At 43.1% G+C, this 23,797-nt stretch overlaps 1 protein-coding gene across 2 annotated transcripts in view; it reads left to right on the top strand.

Annotated features, from left to right (window-relative positions):
- Positions 1-23,797, top strand: part of PGCKA1 (PDCD10 and GCKIII kinases associated 1) — an 80,509-nt gene that overhangs the window by 6,697 nt on the left and 50,015 nt on the right. The window contains exon 2 of one of the 2 annotated variants that reach the window (XM_077279927.1): positions 15,638-15,721. The exons of the other annotated variant lie outside the window; for it this stretch is intronic. The gene's annotated coding sequence lies outside the window, so the exon portion shown is untranslated. The remainder of the gene's footprint in view (positions 1-15,637; positions 15,722-23,797) is intronic. 2 annotated transcript variants of the gene reach the window in all.

Below are 23,797 nucleotides of genomic sequence, written 5' to 3'. Positions count from 1 at the left end.
CTTTCCACAAACTGAATTTATGACATTTTTGGTAAAAAAAAAATCTCATAATAGTGGATGCCATTATTACAAAGCTTCTTAATTAGCTTCATGGTGATCATGTGGCCACAGATGTTTCCTGATTCCCTGTCCGTAATCACACGGATGATCTCTGCAGTCACCGTCCCCAGCCTTTCTCCACCATTAGGGGAAGTCATGATGAGCACACCACATACCATTTCATTATGGAGTTTAAAGGGAATCCGTCAGCAGGTTTTTATCATTTAATCTCAGGACAGCATGAGGTAGGGGTTAAAACACAGATTTCAACTAGGTGTCACATGTCGGCGGCTGCAGGTAGCCAGAGTTTTTGTTATGTAAATTTCCATCTACACTGGGAATAACGCTATGACCGCTGCAAGATATACTAGGAAAGTAATCAGCAGAGAATGTTGGACCTAAAAACGTCATAATGATAAAATGTGAAGATTTACTGAAAGGTTCACATTGACTTGTAAATTAGAGCATCCCACATATGACGCCATTTTTCTTGTATAGAGAAGAGACTCATCTGAATACTCTTACGGTTGATATAACAGGAGCTGTTACCTCTAAAGGCCGATTCTCTGGGGTCAGGTAGATTTCTTCCTATAGAAAAATCTGTAATTTTCGGCTGGGTAACAACTGTAGCACTTTCTATCTCCTAATGATCGTCCTACACTGCAGTTTATTGCTGCAGTGGCAGCTGGGACTTTGGATTCAGCCGTCGTGTCATGTTACTTACACTATGTTTAATCTACACATGAAACGTTTAGGTGCTTACTCAATGTAGGTGAACTACAACTCTCAGCATGTATCATAGCGCCAATCTAAAATTGTATATATTGTTTAATACTTAGATAATCTTAGAAAATCTCTTCAATGCACATCCAGGATCTGTCATGTAGAAAATCAATGCAGGGAAAAAAAGATGTGTATTATGATGTGCAACCTGAAAAAGAGCAGAAAATGTCATACTCAATGGAGTTTATTATCCTTCTGAGCATGAAACGTTAGTCCAAACTCTGCAGGACCACAGTATAGGTGACACCTTGCTGGGACCCCTACCTTCCCAGACACCGGGGACCTCTGGCAATCTTATAGACGATGAATGAAGCGATGACGGATGCGAGGCCAACACACCGTCCTGGCAGTTTTATCTGGAGTCATTCAATAATCAGCAAATTATCTATATTCTGTATATATGTAATAACTTGCAAATTTGGGAATAACCCTTTAATACATTTTGCAGTATAGATGGAAAGAAGTTGGATGTAAGGTTCAAGTAGGGTGACATAAAGTGCAATATCATTCTGTGCGGCAGATCTTCTAATTCCTTCTGTTCTTCACCCTCACTTAATCCTTATAATGAGAAGTCATTCAATAGATTTGACAATCTACAATCTGGTTTCCATCCCCATCATTCCACTGAGACTGCCCTGACCAAAATTGCTAACGAGTAACGACCTACTTACAGCCAAAGCTAACGGACAATACTTGTACTCCTCCTTCTAGACCTGTCCTCTGCTTTCAACACAGTTGACCACTGCCTCCTACTACAGATCCTCTCCTCCTTTGGCATCAAAGACCTCGCCCTATCCTGGATCTCCTCATACCTTTCCAACCGCACATTCAGCGTCTCCCACTCCCACACTATCACCTCATCTCACCCTCTCTCTGTTGGAGTCCGCCAAGGCTCTGTTCTAGGACCCTTACTCTTCTCAATCTATACACTTGGCCTGGGACAACTCATAAAGTCCCATGGATTCCAGTACCACCTGTATGCTGATGATACTCAGATCCACCTCTCTGGCCCAGACGTCACCTCTCTGCTGTCCAGAATCCCGGAGTGTCTATCAGCCATATCCTCCTTCTTCTCCTCTCGCTTCCTCAAACTCAATGTGGACAAATCTGAACTCATCATCTTTCCTCCATCTCACAGATCTTCCTTACCTGATCTATCCATCACCATTAATGACATCACGCTTTCCCCCGCATCGGAAGACCGCTGCCGCGGAGTAACCCTTGACTCTGCCCTGTCCTTCAAACCACACATCCAACCTCTTTCCACCTCCTGTTGCCTCCTGCTCAAAAATATCTCCAGAATTCATCCATTCCTCAACCCTCAATCTACTAAAATTCTTGTGCATGCCCTCATCATCTCTCGCCTCGACTACTGCAACATCCTTTTCTGTGGCCTCCCTGCTAACACTCTTGCACCTCTCCAGTCCATTCTTAACTCTGCTGCCCGACTAATCAATCTCTCTCCTCGCTGTTCCACTGCTTCTCCCCTCTGTAAATCTCTTCATTGGCTCCCATTCCCTCAGCATATCCAGTTCAAATTAATAATACTGACCTACAAAGCCATCCACAACCTGTCTCCTCCATATATCTCTGACCTAATCTCCTGATATCTTCCCTCACGTAATCTTCGGTCATCCCAAGACCTCCTTCTCTCCTCCACACTTATTATGCTCCTCACCTAATCGCCTCCAAGACTTCTCCCAAATATCCCCCGTCCTCTGGAATTCTGTGCCCCATTATGTCCGACTATCAACCACACTTGGATCCTTCAGACGGAACCTGAAAACCCACCTCTTCAAGAAAGCCTACGGCCTGCAATGACCCTGCTGCCTCCTCACCACCACCGGAGCTACCGCCTTAGCAACCCCCGAACCCATTGTCTCTTTCCCCACCATCCTGTAGAATGTAAGCCCGCATAATAATATGAAGGGGTTTTTGCAATTTCTATTTTTACTACGTGTACATTCAATATCCAATATAGAAGAACTGATTTGAGGGATCATAGTTGACTAAGAATGGCACTTGTTTGCATACACTAGTCATGTGGGACCTGACAGGTTCCCTTTAAGAGGAATTTTGTAAGTTCTGATGTCTTGTTTGATTATCAGAAGACGACTGCTGCGATATACTGTCAAGTCAGAAAAGAAGAAGAGTTTGGGTACCTAAAAAAGATTCAGAACCTTAGTGAAGGCATCAGTGCAGCGCCCCAGAGTCCTGGTCGTTGCAGTATCATGGCTCAGCCACTAAGGGGGGCCATGGTGCGTTCGATGGCACTGAAGGAGTTCTCTGAGCAGGTATCACAGTCACCAATACATTTCACAGCTGGGCCTCCGGGGGGAGCTAAGGGTGCTATTCATTAGGCCACTCCCCACCATAGTGGGTAAACTGGGGGTCAGGCAGGAAGTTAAAGAGAACGCTGACGGGATTGAACGGAGCAACACCCTGTGGCAGGGGGTGTTGTGAAGGGAGAGACTGTAGGGTCTCTGCCAGGGGTGGGATCCTGGCAGAGGCTTGGCATTGAGAGAACGTAACGGGTCCGCGCAGGCTCCTGGAAGCGGCGGGACTCATGAAAGGACTAGAAGCGAGATAGATTGTGCTGAGTGAGAAACGAAATCAAGCGAAAGGAGATACCAGTGAGGGTTGTGCTGAAAGAGGCAGCACCTTACTGAGGCGCACTACCGGTGGCCGGAACGCCGAGGAGGTAAAGAGTTTCAAGCCATACCTCAGACCTACGGCAGGGCAGTTAGCTTGAGGCGGACTGTCTCACGCATCACCCAGGAAGGCAAAGGGGGGTACCAACAGGAGAGGGGCGCAGATAGAGTCCCGGAAGATCTCCGAGCCTCCCCGTCATACGGGTGCGTTCCTACCATAGTATTTGGAGGGACGAGGAAGATCATTGCGAATTAAGTTGTTGTGAGGGAACACGAGAAACAGACACAACAGTTGTGGGGTACTTTCCGTAAGCACAGCAGGGAAGGACTGCAACACATAGCGCTAGAAGGAAGGCACCGATTTCCACCTGCAAGGAGAGCTCTGGAAGTGCCATTGGACCGGCCGGACTTGCGCAGCCTGGTGAGCCGTATTCTGGACTGAGGACCCAGAGAGCTTCAGTAAAGAGGTAAAGAGACTGCAACCTGGTGTCCTCGTTATTTACCGCGACCTGCACCCCACAACTGCACCGCTACACCGTTACTACACCACTTATTGCACCGGACGTCCCCCACTGACAGGCAGGGCCACGGACCGGGTCTAGCCACCGTGACAACCCCAGGACTGAGACCTAGAGGCCCGGCTCCGGGTACCCCTCGGCCCTGCGGCGGTGTGGGGGCGCTCCAATTTGGCGTCATGAACAGGATCTACTTAAGCCTGAAGAATCAGGTCATGTGTGCCTAGAGACTGTGATTTACTGTGCTTGGACTGTACTTTATTGCAAGACTGTGTGCTGTGCCATTTGCCGCCAAAATCCGCCGCCATTGCAGCGCTGAGGAGAGCGCAGGAAGAGAAGAGGGGCGTGGAGTGGGCGTAGCCGAGCTGGAGAGCGCGAACAGTAATGGCCGCCCAGTCTAAATATTTCTGTGCAGTGAGGACGTGTCCGTCAGCAGCAGAGATCCGCCTCCTAATCCTTAATGGGGGGCGGAGGCAGAGAAAACGAAACTGCTCACGCAAGAGAGAGCGGGAAAAAGACCAGGAAGCGACCCACGTGGAGGACGCTATGGCTAGCAGCTCCGAACCCGACAGCGGGGTTGAAGTGGAAGTCTCCCCTGACTACCCGGCTGAGCCCAGCAGCTTGTCCTCCGTGGATAACACCAAATTCCTGAGAGCCGACATGGAGGATTTATATAACCAGCTCCTCCAACTGCATGTGAGAGTCCAGGCCCCGCATCAGGTAGGACCGGCAGTGGATTCCCGGACATCGGAAGAACCAACGGGACCTGTTGCAGAAGGTGGAATCGTACCAGTGGGTGAGTCCGCCGATCCTACCCCACTAGCAGAGGGTGTGTTAGTGGGTCCCGTAGCAGCACCACCTCTCCCGGGGACCCATAGACTTCAGCGCCTGTTACCATGGGAGGAAGCCACGGGCATGGAACACCGTATGCGAGCCCCAATCACCCCTACTCCCTTGCCGTGTGAGGTCAGCGCGGAGCGCACGGTGTGCCGCTGGGTGAACCCTGGATCCAATCTCATGGGGTTCCCCGGGGTGGAGACCCAGAAGGGAGAAATGGTACAGGCCCTAAGCTGGGAGGAATACCAGATCCAGCTAGAACAGCGGTGGCGAGAGGAAGAGAAAGCACATCAGGCTAAACGGGAGGCCTACCATCAAAAAGATTTGGCGGTCAAGGACCGGGCCCGTAAGGACCCCACCACTCACCAGGCCCCGCGTAGGCAGGGTATCGTCACTGTCTTTAAACTCCAAGGAGGCTGGGGCTTCATTAAAGAACCGGGGCTATACGCGGAGGTCTTTGTTAACCGACGGGATGTTGAGTCACACCTTAGAGAGGGACATCCAGATCGAGACCTCTATCCGGGAGACAGTGTTACTTACACCCGGCATTTTGGGGAAAAGGGGTGGTTCGCCCTGAACGTCTACAAGAAAGAGAAACCAGCCCCTGTAGCCAAAGTGCCGCCGTGTGACCGACCTGTAACCACCCTGGTCGCCTCCACCTGCCCAACCACAGAACTAGCGATCTGCCGCCCGATCGCCACAACCACCGTAGTGGCTAAAGAAGTTCCTCTGCGGGCGATCAATGTCCCTGATGTGCCAGCACAGAGAGAAATGGGAACACAGACCTTGATCGCCGCGCACGACCTGGTCGTGCAACAGACCCGAACCCATGGGGTGTATCTGGCAGCGGGAGTGGACCTGAAACCTGGATTGCAGGGGTCCGCCCGCCAGGAGGCGCCTCATGGAAACTTCTGAAAGAAGAGTCACTTTATGAAAATGTAAATAGTTAACTGTTCATTCCTTTAACTGTTCCTGTTTGCTACTAAACCCGTCTAGGGTTAAAGGTGACCCCTTGTTGACCCGGGGCCACTATTGTTGTTCTCAAAGTTTTGCACAAGTTTAAAAGAACTGCAGAAATCATGGACTGTGCATGATTCGAACTTCCCTTGTAAATAGTTTGCACCTTCTTAAAGGTGCTCCCTACTGGTTTTAGCCAAAGACACTTTGCGAAGATATTTGCCCTATTGGTTTGAGCCAAAAGACACTTTGCGAAGATTCCTTCTCTACTGGGTTTAGTTAAAGACACTTTGCGAAGAAACCTTTCCTACTAGTCCTAGTTAAAGACACTTTGTGAAGATCCCGGGCTGGAACTTTGCATAAGACTGGTAGGCTAAGAAGACGAGCTACCTCAGAAAGACTTGGTCCCCTCTTAAAGGGGATGTGACGAAGTAAATTTGAAAGAGATACTGTTACCGAACAGTAATGTGATAATGATGCCTTGAAAAAGAAAATGTAACTGTTTTACATGCCGAGTTATATGTGTTGAAGTTGTTGAAATGTGAAATCTGAATAATGTTTTGTAGAAAGGAAAGATGCAGAGAGCCCGTAGGGGTAGATGTAGAAGCCTGCATAGTTGAAAGTAAAAGAAGTAATAATGAAGGTGAGGATAGAAGGTAAACCCCGCGTCCCCATTGAAAAGTTACTTTGTTACTAAGGACAGAGAGTGAACCCGTAGGGGTTAGAGAGTGAGTCCTTAAAGGAGCCGAGTAGAGCGGGCTCAGAGTTCTTTAAATGAAAGGAATGTTATGTCTATACTGTGTATAGTAGCGAAAGGCAGTAGGCCCTGGCTGAACAGGGCGGTCCTGTAAAAGAAAGGAGAGGCAGTAGGCCTGGTGCCGTAGGGACAGGCGGTCCTGCAGGTTCACAAGAAGGAGAATGTAAAGTTGAAATGCCTTATAATGTGATTATAGGAAGGCCTTTGATAGACTAAGAGTGTGAGTTTCTTAAAGGCAATGTTAAGTTATTGTTCCAAAAATTGCACTAAGTAGAATACCCGGTTGGGTAACAGAAGTTATTTATGCTCTGTAATTTATAATGTTGATTATGTTTGTAACGTTAAAAGTGTCCTCACCTCCCATAAAGGGAAGCTTACTTAAGTATACTTACTGTTATTTGCACTCAACAAAATTGTATGTCTTTTTGCTAACCTGTATTGTTGTTTTTCTTCCCAGTCCCGGAGTACTGTGTTTAACCAGGGGGGAGTGCAGCGCCCCAGAGTCCTGGTCGTTGCAGTATCATGGCTCAGCCACTAAGGGGGGCCATGGTGCGTTCGATGGCACTGAAGGAGTTCTCTGAGCAGGTATCACAGTCACCAATACATTTCACAGCTGGGCCTCCGGGGGGAGCTAAGGGTGCTATTCATTAGGCCACTCCCCACCATAGTGGGTAAACTGGGGGTCAGGCAGGAAGTTAAAGAGAACGCTGACGGGATTGAACGGAGCAACACCCTGTGGCAGGGGGTGTTGTGAAGGGAGAGACTGTAGGGTCTCTGCCAGGGGTGGGATCCTGGCAGAGGCTTGGCATTGAGAGAACGTAACGGGTCCGCGCAGGCTCCTGGAAGCGGCGGGACTCAAGAAAGGACTAGAAGCGAGATAGATTGTGCTGAGTGAGAAACGAAATCAAGCGAAAGGAGATACCAGTGAGGGTTGTGCTGAAAGAGGCAGCACCTTACTGAGGCGCACTACCGGTGGCCGGAACGCCGAGGAGGTAAAGAGTTTCAAGCCATACCTCAGACCTACGGCAGGGCAGTTAGCTTGAGGCGGACTGTCTCACGCATCACCCAGGAAGGCAAAGGGGGGTACCAACAGGAGAGGGGCGCAGATAGAGTCCCGGAAGATCTCCGAGCCTCCCCGTCATACGGGTGCGTTCCTACCATAGTATTTGGAGGGACGAGGAAGATCATTGCGAATTAAGTTGTTGTGAGGGAACACGAGAAACAGACACAACAGTTGTGGGGTACTTTCCGTAAGCACAGCAGGGAAGGACTGCAACACATAGCGCTAGAAGGAAGGCACCGATTTCCACCTGCAAGGAGAGCTCTGGAAGTGCCATTGGACCGGCCGGACTTGCGCAGCCTGGTGAGCCGTATTCTGGACTGAGGACCCAGAGAGCTTCAGTAAAGAGGTAAAGAGACTGCAACCTGGTGTCCTCGTTATTTACCGCGACCTGCACCCCACAACTGCACCGCTACACCGTTACTACACCACTTATTGCACCGGACGTCCCCCACTGACAGGCAGGGCCACGGACCGGGTCTAGCCACCGTGACAACCCCAGGACTGAGACCTAGAGGCCCGGCTCCGGGTACCCCTCGGCCCTGCGGCGGTGTGGGGGCGCTCCATCAGCATACAGGAGTGATCAAATTTATCAATAGGGACGAATAGAATATGACTGTAACAGATGTGCAAGAAGATGATGGGCGTATAGTGTTCACTACATTGGAGAGGTTTTATAATTAACCTGCCTATATACAGTGTTCTATATATCAGGTCACCAGGTCTAGCCTAATGGTGAATGTGATTAAAATGAGTCTTTCAGCAGAAAACAACTGCTCAAACAAAGCACACAAGTTTGGTGAACCTCCTATAAAGCCAGAGGTGTCAATCAAGGAAGAGGGAGTGGAGATAGATGGAATATAAGTAGGAATGAAACTGGTGCCCAATATGTGACATCAATTTTAACCTAAAGAAGTGGAAAGTGAGCGACTTAAAGCTGTCACTAAGAAATACAGTTAATATGTTTTTATTACTGTGTGACTTCCGATAAAACGCTTGAAGAATGTCGCCTGCTGCCATTGCCATCTTACACATAGGAAACACAGCCCTAAAATAAGAAGGTTGTCTTTCGGTAAAGCAAACTTGAACAGATTTTCTTATTATTAGTTGATATTGAGAATAGCCAGAAATGTGGTGAAAGAAGAGGTGTAATTCATTAACTGAAGCCATACTCCAGGTACTTGTAATGGCTTATCCTAAGAATGTCACAGAATTATGTGTAGTCTATAATTCTAGAACAGGTACGCCAGCATTTTTATCGACCAATTGCCAAAAGCTTGAGAAGCCTGACATCTTGTAAAGCAAATTGTCCTGGAAGAAACTAACCTATAATAATGATTAATGACATTCAATGTACAGTGTCTTAGTGGACTTGTTATAGCAACACTAGGATATTCAATAGTCTATAGGGGGCAGAGTTATATTTAGTGCTGGTTTGCTACTGGAAATTGGTTTGGTAAAAGACACAATTTAACCAGAAGATGTAAAATCTATAATTCATAACGTGGCACAATGAGAATATTATGTGAAAATAGGGGTTCAGGGATTTTCTAAAAAGGGTTTTCCAGATTTTCATTGCCATAGGCATTTTGTGTGTAAAAATAACAAAATCAGCAGTACTTATCCCCTGCTGCTCCAGCACTCCTCAGGTCTTTGTTGACTCTGAACGTGTCCAAACATATTAAAAAGAAAAAAAAGAGGCACCGGTAAAACGCGCGTCGGGAATCACCAATCGATCTGAGGTATATAACACTATATGCTTTACAGCATGTTTTATATAAATGTAATTATACTTTTTGTACCTATATTTGCCTATTTATGATTTGGTTGTACCTTCACCTTGATGGGCACGTTGTTTTCTACCTATACCCTGATGATATGACATACAAACAAATCCTGGGCTATATTGCACTCCATATTATACTTTACTTTGGCTGTGTATACTCTGATGCACTTCTCTATATCCTTTTATGATATCCCTTTGTGATACTAAACATTATCCATACTGCATGTTTATTTCTGATAATATTTGCACAGGTGCACTTTACATCTGATGATAGTGATATATATACTATGTACGCACTGATGCACTTTATTTAGTGATCTATATTACACTATAATCTCTTTAGTGTATCATATAACAGACACCGTGCACATATAGGCCTTACAATGCTCTATAGATATATATGATTTTTGAGGTGTGTAGTGCAACAGCGCATGTGTATGCTGTGATTTTTGTACATCTATTCCTCACACTATTTTGGATGTGTATTTTGTTCATATTTTTGTGGCATTTCCCTTCGCATGTTTTAATTTTATAAATAATAAATGTCGTTTTATATATTACCCTATACCTTTTGGTTTTGTATCCTTTAGTAGGTTTTTCAGTTTGATTTGATATATTGTCACTACGTATATATAAATATATATATATTTATATTTAGGTTTAGTGTCCGTACATACTAGTAAAAGGGCTTAGAAAACAAGGAGACAGGTCAGACAGTTGCAAATGGACCCCAGTAGAGTAGTAGAGAGATGGCGCAGATCAGGTTGATCTCATTCTCTTTTCATTGGTTGGTGAGAACTTGTGCTGGATGCCCCTCCCCAGAGGAGCAGCTATGTAAGCAAAGAGGTTCGGCTGACTTTTTTCTTAACTCCGACCCCACATTTTCTAATAACACAATCTAATCTTTGTTCAGGATGGCATCATGGTTTCCTGTTTAATAGGACGGATAAGATAGATCCATTAATGTTCAATATTCTGTGAAAAATTCTATGTGCTAATTTAAGAGGGGAGTCTTCATGCTAGCTCTCTTCTATCGTGCATTATGATTTTACTTGATTGTCAAGCTCATTCTAATGAAGGCGATTTTCTGAAAGTCTTTTTATGTGACTTTTAATGAGGATGATTAAATACAAATTCAATTTATGGGGTAACTCAGAGCATAGACAGGACTTCTGGCTTGTTTGAAAGATTAATAGTGGCAAGCCATGGGCATAAAAAAGATATACTCACCATGGGAATCTGCTCCCTGCTCCAGCGCTGCATCTTCGAGTCTCCTCTGGGTCACTTACAATGAGGCCATGACACCCAGCCACCGACTGCTGCAGCCAATGATTGCCTGCAGGATCATGAGACTGATGATTGGGACCTAATCAATTTGGGATGGCATTACTGTAGCAGAGAGTGAGTTCCTGGGATGGGAATATCTTCTTGTCTTTTTTTAATAAGGCAGAAGGTTCTTTAGAATGATTTCTATGTTGGTAAAAGATATAATAATAAACTTGGCACTCAGTATTTGAACAAAAAAGAGCCTCCTTTTATTTGTGCATCCAGACAAAAATGGTTCTGAACGTTTTCGGTCCGTCACAGGACCTTCATCAGAACATTCTTTAACATGAACTGGATGTGAAGGGGTGCTCTGTAAGCGGTCATGAGCATCCAAATTATAGGGACCTGCTGCAGTGGGTATGTGCTGTAGACCAGCTGGGCATCATAAGCCAAGGACAGTGCAAAAGGCAAAGGCAAAACTATTGCAAAAAGAAACGCGCTGTATACCAGTATGAGAGTGCGCTGTGCAGCAGGGAGGAACGCTTAAAAGAAACTTGTCATTAGATTCATACTGCCCAAACCACGAACAGCATGTATGCCTAACTCTGAAATGACTACTGTGATGCGTTCCCCGGCTGGGTTCTTCCCGCCCAACTCCAGCTGATTGACAGATCTCTCCCATGTGTGTACATAAAAAGACACAACTCAACAGGAGCGTGGCGGTCAGAAACTGGCCAGCGACAACTGCGCAGTCAGGCTCTGATTCATGGTGCCCATAGGTCAAGTAGCATGGATCTAATGACAGGTTCTCTTTAAAAAAAAAAAGATCTGCAAATGTTTACATCTTCAATCCCCTCCTGATCCAGCGCACCTGCTCCGGTAATAAGCTGCCAGTCTTTGTTGATAGGCAACCAATACAGAAGTGCTACACTGCCATTTGCCCAAAGCAGCTAATCAGTGACCTCAGCGGTCACATGTTTTATTATGTACACAGTCAATAATCAACAGGCCTTGAGACTAGTGTTGAGCGCAAGTGCTCGTTACTCGAGTTTGCCTAGGGTGCTCGGGTACACACCGAGTATTGCGAGTGCTTGACTGACATGTTTGAGTCCTCGTGGCCATATGTTTCGCGGCTGTTAGACAGCCATAAAACATGCGGGAATTACCTGACAAACACGGGCAATCCCCGCATGTTTTGTGCCTGTCTAACAGCTGCGAAACATATGGGCGCGGGGTCTTGAACATGTCACTGGAGCACCGGCGATACTCAGTGCGCACCCGAGCACCCTAGGCAAACTCCTGTAAGGAGCACTTGAGCTCATCACTTTTTGTGACCACTGTGGTATGCTAAGGAAGAAAATAACATAAATGATACATCATGCATCCAAACAATAGTAAATTACAGTATTACACGTGTCTGTTCTATAATTTTCAGCCGCTGCCATTAATGCTGTTCTTCAGTTATTTTTATGCAAGGGCTGCAGGTTCCCTTTAAATCACTAGTAAGTCACATGCTAGTAATAAACATCGAGACACCAATGAGAATTAGCTGTAATTGTATGTTCCACTTTAAGGAAACATTATTTTAGTTGTTATACCCATTCCTCACTACCATATAATCCAGCAATTTGTTTCCTTGTGGATGCCACGAGAATGACGGCATCAATTCTACCAGGATAAACTAATGCTTAACGAATGGCAGTAGGGAAACCATTCACAATGACAACGAATGGAATAATTACAGCTATAGCGGCTTTAGAAGAGACATTTTATTGGCCGGCATGGTGGATGTGATCATTACTGTAAGATACACTCTTCTTGTATTGTGACTTTTAGTGGGTGGAAAAACAGGCTCGTAATATGGAGTGTTAATTGCTGGAGAAAGAGAACGCCTCTGGGAGTTGTTCCACTATGATGACAAATAACATGAGGTATTGAATCCTACAAGAATGTGGGGGAACCAGGTTGGACGTGTAATTCATGACCTCAGAGACAGACACATCACCGGGAACTAATGGCACGTACTGTACAGGTTTACCGCCTACCATTCTCCCATCACAAAGTCTTTCTCTAGTTACAGAGATAAATGTATAAATCACAGGATCACGGAGATGAAAAGGTTAAATGCTGAACAGTTCTTACAATGGAGGAAAACGTAAAATGAAAAATTCACGCGGCATATCCAAAATAATATAATAATTGTTATACTTTATTAGGAAAAAATATACAAATATTCAATAACCGTAATGCATAAAAAAATAGTAGTTAGGGGACGGCAGAACACTCGTACAGATCACATAGTGGCGTGGAGGATCACTGCTTATGATGAAATATATCAGAGACATATAAATCCGACCATAAAGAAATAGAAGGAGAACAATATTATTAATCCACCAAAGTATTCTAAACAGATTAACCCCTTCACTACCCAGCAATTTTTCGCTTTTTGTGTTTTGGATTTTTTTTTTCCATCCCCTTCTTCCACGAGCCATTACATTTTTGTTTTTCTGTCAATATAGCCGTATGAGGGCTTGTTATTTGCTGGAAGAGTTCTACTTTTGAATGACACCATTCATTTTACCATATATTGTACTGGAAAAGGGGAAAAAATTCCTAGTGCGTTGAAATAGCAAAACAAATATCAATTCCACAATTGTTTTATTGGATACTTTATTTACCATGTTCACTTTATGGTAAAACTGAGCTGGAAATATGATTCTCCAGGTCACTACGAGTACGCAGATATGCAACATGTATAGTTTTTTTTTGTTTGTTTTTTTTTGTTAGGTGGTGAAAATTAATTTGGAAATTTGTAAAAAATATTTATTTTGTTTTTGTCGCCATTTTCCAAGACACATAATGTTTACATTTTTCGGGATCAGGGGCTGGGTGAGGACTTATTTTTATGCCCAGAGCTGATATTTTTAATGATACTATTTTGGGGTAGATATATTGTTTTGATCGCCCGATATTGTATTTTATTGCAATTTTGAAGAGGCTAAAAAAAGTACTTTTGGCATTTTGATTTTTTTTTTTCATGACGCCATGTACTGATTAGATTAATTTACTTTATATTTTGGTAGATCGGACATTTCTGAAAGCAATGATACCAAATATATGTATTTTTTTATTTTTAACGGGGGTGATTTGAACTTTTGTTGGGGGGGGTAATGTTTTTAAATACTTTTTTTTTTACTGAATTTAATAGTCCCCTAAGGAGACTTGAAGCTGCGATCGTCTGACCGCCTGTACTATACATAGCAGGGCTTCAGCAATGTTAAGTATAGCACAAATCACTATTTCCTATGAACGCCGGCCACAGGCCGGCATTCACAGGAGGCTCGTAATGACAGGAACAGGATCATCAGCAGACCCTCAGCTCTCGTACCCCCCGATCACATAACAAGCAGGATGGGACAGCACAAAAGTATAATGTCTACAGAGTGCCGGTGTATAACTGGTATCTACCATCATACCGTCACTGTGCGGTGGTAATTTTAGTGTTAATACCGTGGTTTTTAATAATGACCAGTATGGTGTTATTATTCAGTCAATATGCGGTGGTATTATGTAGTCATGATGTGGCGCCATTATTTTGCCCTTGTATTCTGTATACTGATTTTTCCTCAGTAACAGAATAGTGATAATATTTTTTTATCTATTATTAATAACATAATTCAGTACAAATGTATAGTATAGAAAGATATAGCACGTAGCACTGATTTGTGTACACACTTGCTCATTGCAGTCCTTTTCTGAAAATTTGCTTAAGCCCTGGTAATGTGATCATGTGGAAATTCCAGTGGCAGAGGTTACTATTTTCCATGCTTAGGAATAAGATGAAATGCTCAGTGCAGAGGAATATGTGAAAGGTCATTCCTTTCTGTATAATACATCCATATATCTTGTCTTCTAGGCTGTAGGTTTTAAAAGAAATAAAATGAAAAACAGTGTATGTTAATTTATTAGGGAATAGTATTGCCAGCAACTCTCCATAGTATATCTTTTACTTAAATGGAATTTGTCAGCAGGTTTTAGCTATTTAATCTGAGAGCAGAGACCCTGATTCCAGTGATGTGTTACATATTAGGCAGTGTGCTGTAGTTTCAATACAATCAGTGTTTTATCAGCAGGAGATTATTACTAGAGGACTGGGAGTCACATGCACACTAGTCAGGCTGATCTGTGTAACCCCGCCTCCACCACCAATTGGCAGTTTGCTGACAATGTACAGTGTACACAAGAAGCTACCAATCAGGGGTGTGGGCGGGGTTATACACAGCTCACGATTTTGAGCACTGCAACATCTACTAGAGCAGAGAAAACAGGGATTCTATCAAGACTACAGCAAGCAGTCCGGTAAGTTATGCATCACTTGAATCAAGATTTCTGTCTCTACATCATGTTACTCTTAGATTTCATAGCAAAAATTTGCTGACAGATTCCCTTAAAATCAGCCCCTAACAAATGGAAGCCACAAATAGAGAAAAAAAATCACACCCTCAATATGCCGTGAAGCAGCTTTAACACATTGATGGTAGTAGTCGTGACTGACATGCATAGAAGAGGTGGTCCTGAAGATAAAAATGGGCCCATATTATAGCACTAGGTTTTGCCCATTATGACTCTTGGTCCAGTTCCCCACAGCTTTGCTAATATTGCCAACCCGGGATAAGAACAACTATGGCCGAGTCCCTTCTCTCCGAGTCTCCAAGCCAACTACTTGTGCTGCCTGTATGGTATGGACGCCCCTGTTCTTCTTACAGGTTACATAGAAGATATAAAGCAAAGGGGAATATGCTGTAGCTGTATAACCTTTTGTTCAGGTTAAAATAGGTTGGGTTAGGAGAGGTATGTTAATTACATTCTCGTGATGAAATATAAACATGAATGTTTGCTTGGTTATTTACAGAGAGCCAACATATATTCTGCCTGTTTATTATTCCACCGGGCCTTAAAGCATTTTACCTATTTATCTTATGCTAGACAGCGGACACTCCACAAAACTGAAATTGCAACATTAAGAAGGAAAAGTTGTGGAATTCTGGAAATCAGAGGATTTACAGACATGTGAGTGATTTACAAATGATTGAAAAATGGAAACAACATTTTCGAAACATCTCAATTTATTCAGAAATCTCCTCACTTCCACGCCTTGGCTGCTATCAATAAGTATATTAATGGTTGTCTGAGGAATGTTCTGCCTTGCTAAATGCACTTGCAAAATCATCAAAATCCACTGCTGGCAGTTCCCTTTCCATTTCCCAACCAGTATTTTCTAAATGTGCTAGAGATGTTGTAGGCCATGGTACCAGGTTTAGGACAAGTAATCTGTTCAGTTTAGAATGAGAAACATGCAGCCTGGTGTTTTAGTGTTGAAAAATGGCTCCTGGGACACTTTGTAGAAATGTCCACACCACTGGTGCTATAACCACATCAATGGAACTCCAAGCTGTTAGTATACCTGGAATGAAGACTATGCCACCCCACACCATACACCTTGGAGTAGGACAGGGGTGGCATTCCTTTGTGAAAGCTTCTTCTTGGAGTTGTCTTTACAATAATCTGTGGGTAATCATTGCGTCCAAGCAAAGTGTGAATTATTGCTGAAGCGTATAGATGTCCATTATCACCTCCATTGCCACCTTGCTCTGCACCTTGGTAGCCATCAAAAGCGGTGGCGTGAGGTCAATGAATAAGCCTTCACAAGGGAATGCCACGCAGTTCCTACTCCAAGGATGGGATGGTAGAATGTGCGTTAGGCGGATCCCCCTATTCTTTATTCCAGGTATGTAAACAACTTGGTCTGATATTAATTTGGTCATGGAAACTTGGAGAAAAAGTGGATATAAATCCACATTGCTAGAGGTCCAATATAAGATGAGAGACCAAAAGAAAGGATGCATGCGGCCTTTGTTTATCAACGCGTTTTGAGGTCTTCATGCCTCTTCATCAGGACAACCCACAATGATGGAGCTCCCTCCCTATGTTTACTTTATCTTCAAGTTGATAGCGCTCCCTCCCTATGCCCACTTTATCTTCAAGTTTGCATCCTATCATTTTGGTGGATCTTCAACATCTTATTCATGCAAACAAGCTAACAAATGGGTTGTGACTGTCACAACCCCACCAGGTGAGTAATTCCTGCTTTAACTATGTGTAAACCAGATAAGACCCTATTGTGCTTACTGTCATTCCAGTTTTTATTTCATTCATTTGGTCAGGCAACCAGTGGTTCAGCCATTTCTTCAGTGTGTTGCAGGAGATGTTTTTTGAACATGGCAATGCCAGGATGCATGGAGCTTGGGCTACTGTGAGCATCTAAAAATGGTACCGTGGCCTGCAGCATCTCCAGACTTGTATCCCATCGAGCACATTTGGGACATCGTTGGTCAGTAATAGCAAAAGGAGCTAATCTGTTGCACATTCTGCTGAATACAGATGGGTGCAGAGATCACATGTGGCCTCTGCAGTCACTGACTGTCCTCAGGGTTGGGACAGCTGCAAAAATGATGTCCCATTGGCACATGTGACCTCCATGTTGAAGTAATGAAGGAAACAAAGACCAGGAGCACAGAGGGTGTAACAGGTAACTAATGCTTATTTTGGCAATTCACCCTCTTAGCTGTTTTTTAGTTCATCTCAGACAATGCCTTTAAAATAACATGTGTAAGTGCAAATCTGTTTTGACTGCAAAAACAAAGAAACATTATATTACTGGCATATTATTTATTATTCTTATAGATGAGAAGTTCTTGGTGCACGTTATAATCAAATGACATCTGCCACAAGGCGACCTCAAAGATAGATCAATGGTTCAATTGTTCTCTAGGTGGACAGGCAGATAGATATCTAAACAGACAGATGAGAGAGAGAATGCGATAGAGAAAAAGAGAGCGCTCTGAGTCAGCGTCAAGTGGATGGATTCACTAAGTAGATAACTCGTAGCTTCAGTGATATGTATGAAGCAGGAGCCTTAGTACACGCCCAGACACGAGATAATGTCACAAAAAGGAAATATTCCCGGGGAGTTTATTATTGGTCACTGTGATAAATAAAGGTAAAGAAAAATTATGAATGCACATCAATTATCTTAATGACAACGGCGTCTTCAGCTTAGAAGGAAGGAACCAGGTTCAGGACTTGTCTTTAATGAGATGGAAGTCTACATAAAACATGATGAGGACTAGAGAGGTATAACTAGTTATCTCATAGCAAACACCTACAAACTGTCTCGCTGACCATGGTAACATTATCTCATCGGTTTCTTAAACGGAACCTGTCAGCTCATACATGCTGCCCAAACCATGAGTAGCATGTGTCAGCCACCGGCTGTACGAACACAGCCATGTATGTTTGTTAAAACACACTTTTAACAGGTGCCAAGGACCGAGACACGCAGGGGACTAGTCTCACAGGCAGGTCCCAAATGACTTCTCCAAGCCCACTGACAGTCACTGGCAAGCCTTTGCCTAAAGGCTTGTCAGTCATTGTCAGGGGGCGAGGAGGCGGCTGTCATAAGTATGAACACCACAGCATTTCAGAGACAAACATACATGGCTGTGATCATACAGCCAATGTCTGAGACATGCTGCCGACGGTTTGAGCAGCATGTACTGTGTCAGCTGACAGGTTCCCTTTAAAAGAAACCTATCAGCAGGATTGTGCACTGTAACCTACAGACAGTGTCAGGTCGGCGCCGTTATACTGATTACAATGATGCCTTGATTGGTGAAATCCGTCTTGTGGTTGTTGTTTAATCTTTATTGGCAGTTTTGAGTTAATGATATGCTCGTGCTCCGGGTCGGCCTGTGGGGGTCTTCGTGTGGTGCTCTGATTAGATATTCATGATGCAGACTGCTGACAGGTCACTGATCCCTCCCTGACTGCCCCCTAGTTTACATAATGAATATTATATACACATATTGAAAAAAAAAAATCTGCAGGCAGGCGCCAGCCGTGGCACTTGCGTTGCAGTATAATCGCATATGTACTGTGTATATAATTAATATGTTTCAGGATATCCTGATATTCAAAAAAAAAAATCCATTTGAAAATGGCCACCACTGCATCTACTACTGCGCATGCGCCGGTGGTGCCATCTTGATAGAGAAAAAAAATAATTTCTTCCTCCAAGATGGCTCCGCCGGAGCATGCGCAGTAGTAGCTGTCGGCGTTTATAAACATCTTTTTGACATTGGGTGTAATAGTACGCCGATGCCAGACTCCCCCTCTTTGGTGTGGGTTCCAGGGCTGAGCCCGCACCTTTCCGAACACATAACAGTTGACATGTGCCCACAACAGCCGTTGGTGGAACCGTGACCCACCCGCAGCTGTTAACTAGGTAAATGCCGCTGTCAATCTCTGACAGCGGCATTTAACTCGCGCTTACCAGAAGTGCGTAGCTAATTCTGTGGACCTTGTCTGTTGTACACAAACTCTGGACATACTGTATTTGCTATCTGGCCATAAAAGAGAAGAGTCACCATATGGCGTCTCTTGTCACTGGAGGACCACTAAGGAAAATAATAGCGGTCCATTTAGGTGGAGGTCAAAAGAAACAATGATTGCAGAAAACAACAGATTTGCATTGTTTACTTGCTGGAGATCTTATCAATATGGGTGAATTATAGCTTATCTGCAAGATCCATACTTCATAGTCCGTAGCAGTCAGACTGGTTTACGCTGTTTACTCTGTGAATTCAATGTGGAGCGACGTGAAGGCTCTGGAGCTAAAATGGAAAATTGGAATAATGCAAAGGACTGCGTATTGTATGTTACATACAGAGTTCTTCATTCATTTTATCATTGGCTTTGGCAAAGCTTTTCAGTATCTATTATTATATTATTATGCACATGGTAGAATCTACCAATAGGACAGAGGAGTAAAACCATCTGACAACACAAAAGAGAAGGCAAGCTGACGTAGGTCATTTATATACAGAATATTGACCTCTGGGAATATATAGAAATATATAGAAAGTGGTTACAACAGCAAAAACATACAACTATTTGTTTTCTGGAAATAGTAATCTGCCAAGAAATACCCAGAAACGGTGAAGCGTTTTCTCCCTTCATAAAAATAATAAAAAGTGATACATTTTTCTGACGTGTTGTATTTCAACTCAATAGTAATCTGACAACCCCTTTAATTTTGTTAGACAAGCACAGACCTAAGACGAAATGCAAGGCCAAGAGATGATTGAACCGATTCAATGCAAATTGAATTTGAGATGAATTTTATGAATTTCCCAGGTCACAACTAATTCAAACAGTTTGCGATTCGATGTTAATACTTGCCACCTTTTTACATTTTGCAACAAACTGAATCAGTCACAGAAGTTTGATATAACCTCAGGCGAGAAAGCAAAACCTTCCCAAGAATGCCTTACAGCTATCTTAGCGTTTGTGATAGCGCAGGCAATCAGGCTATCATAGCCTGTATAAAAGCTGAGGCAGGGAATGCAGCAACCATTTTATAATGATTTAAGATAGTGAGAGGACATTAGCACTCACAGTTCAGCAATAAAGACAGGAAGTGAAAGTCCTTAAACATTGGACAAATGCTCTATACTGCAATGTGCTGTACAACTGCAGCAGTGAAGAAAACAAGAATAGTAGTTTGCAAATGATATAGAGATTTAATTGATAGAGGGAAAGTAAGAGATAAAAGAGGTGCCAGTATTAATGCCAGAATCAGTGTGATTGATCAGTGATATGGTGTAGCTGGCATCTGTCATGCTGCAGTTGAAATACAATTACATTTGTATTCTTTATTCTTAATGCACTAAAAAGCAGAAGCAAGACAGCACAATAGTTTTTACAGTGATAAAAAATCTTAAATTAGTTTTAGATGGTGTGCTTGCTTGTCTCATGTTACTGCACCAAGTTTTTGCATCTTTTATGCATTCATTTTTGTGAATGTCCCTGTCCCTACATCATAGTGCTGTCAGATTACATAGCAAAAACCTATGGACAGATTCTCTTTAAAGATATTGAAAGAGGTTGGATATACTCCGAAGAAACCACAGTGCAGGTCTACCTGCAATTTGCAGTAAATTTCTTACCCACAACCCACAAATCACATTTTGGGGAAATATTTGGGCGAACGTTTCGATCATCTCTAGCTAGGACATATTTTACTGGAAAGCATTGTGGCATTAGGATGTTATTAGACCTCTGATCTCATTTCTATGAAGCATGTGATAGGCAGATGTTTTATATGGTTTATACCTATATTTAGTGCTTTGTGTTTTTTCCGATGGCCGCTTTTACGCAAGCTGCTGCTCTTCTTGTGCTGACTGTGGCCTTTTCCTCCCATGTATTGTGGTAAAAGCTTTGACCTTTTACTATTGCATATCAGTGTAAATGTAAGCTGTGGGCCATAAGGCGGATGACTTTGTTTAGTAGTTTTCAGAAACCAATCTTGCATTTAGAGGCAATAAGCCTCGGCATTACCGCTGCTCTGGTAATCACTGTCACTTTCAGTAAGACTTGAAAGTTGTGCAATGTATCTCACCGAGATTAGATGAGCGCAGTGGGATTTTACACCTCATGGGCTGACAATGACACAATTGTTCTCTCTGTTAGGCAGTTTTATAATATGACAACAGGTCATTTTACCAATAAACCATATTATTATAAAAGACTGGTGTGAATCCTTCCATTACCCGAGACTAGCAAAGCTGCATTAACCTCTTCAGTACCAAAAACCATCAACAAAGCAGATTTGAAACCCTAAACTAGATAAAATCAGACAAGTCTAAAATTAGTCTGAATTTTTCCTTGGGTTCCTAGACTTGAGATTCATATTTACTAGATCAATCATTGGGGTTTGGCATTGGAAAACTCTACAAGTCTCAAGTCCCAATTTTTAGGTTCAATAGACAGGCAGCTATGCATTTAACTAGGTTGGAGATATGGAAACCTACGAGTGCTGTCAACTCATGTTTCTATAACATCTATATATGTAAAGCCAAGTCAAGATGTCATCATTGTCGTAGACCACTTCCATTCTAAAAAATATCTTTTGAAAATAACAATATTGGAACATGCAAGATCATCGTTAGGCATTGCCTCCTTTGCCCACCTTAGCAAATGTTGGGGGGGGGGGGAGAATGGACCTGTTGGATTTCACAAGCCTGATGCTTTGCTCTCAAGGGAAATAAGGTATTATTAATGGCATCAGCTCATTCCTTTTTTGCAAAAATAAAAAATTCCTCAGAAGTGGACAACCCTTATTATAAAAGGAGAATTTATAACTTTTTTTTTAGCTGAGCCCCTCTCACCTGATTTATGGAAACAGACCACATCAAAGTTGAATGAGCTGCAAAATAGAGAGCCTGTAAAAAATCAAGCAGAGCAAAACTGTTAATAAAATCTGAATGGTAAAATTGATTTTAACCCCAAATACATCCATTTAAATAAAAATAAATAAATAAATTCCCAACGGTAGACAACCCTTTTAAGTACACTGGCATGTTCAACTCCGTCCTAAAAGCTCCGTGGGAAGTTGTGAGAAACAAAAAAGGTGTCTATTAACTTTCTTGGTTGTCACCTCATTGACTTAACACTAGGTTCATTTGTGATTGACTAAATAAATGTTAGCCTGGGCTTAGAGCAGCTGACTTGCCTTATTAGCCAAGACTGGTTCCCACATTTGTGTATCTTAGTGTTTATCTCATTTTAAACATCCTTGACCCAAATTTTCTACCTGCTAAGTGCTGAATGTTGACTCACTTTATCATTGCCCACAAGGTTAAACAGTCTGACGATGAATAAGTGCGATATTTCATGTTACTTCTAGTTTTGATTTGGGTACAAAGGAATAAACTTTTTATGCTATGAAACCTTTACAGCAAAAAACTAATAAACTTAAGGAGCATTACACTGCAAGATAATCGTGAATGAACTTTGTTAAAACTGCCCGTTTCACCATTATCTTGCCATGTAAATGGACTGACGATGTGCGAGCAAAACGCAAAGCTTTGGCGCAAAAGTTCATCATACTTGGTGGGGCATCTTCTCGTGTACACAGGACTTGAGCTGCTAAGAACTGTGGCCACCTATGTGCACCGGGCTGTCAAGCATAGATCACTAGGTGTGCATCGCTTGCTTTGGTCTGCTTGTGTCAGCAGGCACTCAAGTGACCCTCGATCACAAAATGCTTACCGATGGGTGGTTTTAACGTGCCTCTTGTTTCAAATGTACAAGCAAATATTAATTGTTCAGTTGACCTTGGTAGAGATGGTTGGATATAAAAATATAGTCCAGGTGAAATAAGAAATGAAAATGCCTCTCAAACATCACAGATAAATGAATTTCCACTATAAATCACCCTAGCACATTGGCACTTCAGTACCAGAGACATAAGTGAATCAGACCATTTGTTCCCCAGACCTTTTATTACATTCATATCCACCCCTAAAACAAAACAGCACTATACATTTCTCAGGTATAGTCACCATATCTGGTGCCCTCGGTTCTCCTCTCTTATTCTTTTAGATATCTAGTCTGTTGTCTCCTCCAATATGGCCACCAAGAAGTATGGGGAGTGCTGTTGATCATGTGAAACTTGCCTTACTTTCTGTTCCCGTGCTTTAGGTTGCCATCATCGTCTTCACCACTGGTCCATCCCTTTCAATGGAAAAGCAGGTAAGGCATGGTTCAGACTTTTCACAGCACTCCCCATGCAACAGTGGTGACTATTTTAGAGAAAAAGAGAATGGCCGATGGATTACTGAAAGGCTACAGATGATCAGTGGCCATTAAGGGTTACAGTGGTCACGTGACATAATAATGTCACATAAGCCCCAGGAGAACCAGTGCTGACACTGCTGAAATGGCGTTGGCACAGGAGGGGCGTATACTGCAGGTGTTATTATTATACTAGGGGGAAACATTGGGATTGCGGAGGGGTTTGTCCGAGTAGTGGACAATCCATTTACGGACAGGTTGTCCAGTAGAGGACAGTCCTTTTAATGCGTTGTTGTTAGGTAAAAAAATCCTACATATGTATCATTAAATTCACAATGCAGCAATTTCCAAAGCTTGGGAGTTTCTAAATATCCACCAATTTGATGGTTCTGCTAGATCAGAAATCATCCATCACAGTAGCATCAGCAATGTCAAGATGAGATATAGGGA

This window comes from Ranitomeya variabilis, chromosome 1 (genome assembly GCF_051348905.1).
Source record: "Ranitomeya variabilis isolate aRanVar5 chromosome 1, aRanVar5.hap1, whole genome shotgun sequence".
Lineage (NCBI taxonomy): Eukaryota > Metazoa > Chordata > Amphibia > Anura > Dendrobatidae > Ranitomeya > Ranitomeya variabilis.
This window is presented reverse-complemented; position numbering and strand designations above follow the sequence as displayed.